Raw genomic sequence first — 1,752 nt, forward strand, 5'->3', positions numbered from 1 at the left:
CAACTGGTGCAGGAGGACACTCCTCCTCCGGTCTCCCTCGAAGCTGCCCCTCCTAATTCCATAGGGATAGGGGCAGGAGGGCTGGGAAGTGGAAACGACAGGGCCTGATCCGAACGCCCGCGGGCAGCCAGCAGATTGTCGAGATGGATAGCCAAGTCAATGAGCTCATCCAGTGTGCAGGTGGTGTCCCGACATGCCAGCTCCCTGCGGACGTCCTCCCTGAGACTGCATCTGAAATGGTCGACCAAGGCCCTGTCGTTCCATCCTGCTCCTGCGGCCAAGGTCCTGAACTCCAGAGCAAAGTCCTGTGCGCTCCTCGTCTCCTGCCGCAGGTGGAACAGCCGTTCACCCGCCGCCCGACCCTCTGGTGGATGGTCAAAAACAGCTCGGAATCGGCGGGTGAACTCTGGGTAATTATCCCTCGCCGAGTCCGGACCATTCCATACTGCGTTGGCCCACTTGAGGGCTCGCCCAGTCAAGCAGGAGACGAGGGCGCTCACGCTCTCCTCTCCAGAGGGAGCAGGACGCACGGTAGCCAGGTATAGTTCCAGTTGAAGGAGGAAACCCTGGCAGCCAGCCGCCGTTCCGTCATACTCCCGTGGGAGTGTCAACCGCAGAGCCCCGGAGCCAGATGTGGTCGCAGGAACAGGAGGTGCTGGAGAAGGGGGTGCTAGCGATGATGTGGGAAGACCACTCCTCTCCCATCGATCCATCCTCTCCATCATTTGGTCCATGGCAGAACCAATCCGATGGAGCACGCTGGTGTGGTGGAGGACTCTCTCCTCCATCGATGGGAGAGGAGACGCGGCTGCTCCTGCTGATTCCATCGTGGTGGTGCGGGATTCTGTCACGTATTAACAAGGTGGGTGGAATCAGGCGCAGAGAGCAGGTGCAGTGAGTCGATAGTTTATTCTCCGGAACCAAACACGGTCAACCCAAAATACAGGGTGAAATAATCCAACACAGGATTAAATATATCGGAGCAAATAACCAAATACGTATTCACGAAAACACATGAAACCAAAACAATCCCGCACGAAACAAGGGCGGGACAACCTACTACATATAAGGACGTCAATAAACTAAAATACACACAGGTGAAACTAATAAGACAAAACCAACAGACAAACGAAAAAGGGATCGATGGTGGCTAGTAGGACGGTGACGACGACCGCCGAGCACCGCCCGAACAGGCAGGAGAGCCAACTTCGGCGGAAGTCGTGACAACAGCTTTTTTTACTATAGTAATATTACAGTATTTAATTTGCACATACCCCACCTATTCCCATCCCCCTTATCCCTATTTGTATCTATTATATTGTGTTCCATAAAGGTTATTGAAAAGTGCAGAAGCGCTGAAATATCCGTTCAGACTCCAGTCCTACCTACCTACCTACAGGTTATGGAAAATTTGCTCTTTTAGTATTTGACCAGTAGGTTTCCTTAAGGAGAAAGCCCCCACTTCTATGTCAAAGATAATAAAACAAAAACACTATAGTAACTAAATGCTACAGTAATGTCTTCAAAAACACTACAGTAATTACTACAATATACTGCAATCATGTCCACATACAGAAAAAATTTGAAAATCAGTCAATATCTGGTGTGACCACCATTTTCCTCATCCAGCGTGGCGCATCTCCTTCGCATAGAGTTGATCAGGCTGTTGATTGTGGCCTGTGAAATGTTGTCCCACTCCTCTTCAATGGCTGTGAGAATTTGTTAGATATTGGCGGGAACTGGAACACACTG

At 50.9% G+C, this 1,752-nt stretch overlaps 1 non-coding gene across 1 annotated transcript; it reads left to right on the forward strand.

Annotated features, from left to right (window-relative positions):
• Positions 1–1,405: 1,405 nt before the first annotated feature.
• LOC118964752 (U7 small nuclear RNA) lies at positions 1,406–1,460 on the forward strand. Its single transcript, XR_005051945.1, has one exon. It is a non-coding gene; the product is annotated as a U7 small nuclear RNA (small nuclear RNA).
• The last annotated feature ends 292 nt before the right edge of the window (positions 1,461–1,752 follow it).

This window comes from Oncorhynchus mykiss, chromosome 5 (assembly GCF_057628025.1).
Source record: "Oncorhynchus mykiss isolate SJ-2025 chromosome 5, ASM5762802v1, whole genome shotgun sequence".
Taxonomy (NCBI): domain Eukaryota; kingdom Metazoa; phylum Chordata; class Actinopteri; order Salmoniformes; family Salmonidae; genus Oncorhynchus; species Oncorhynchus mykiss.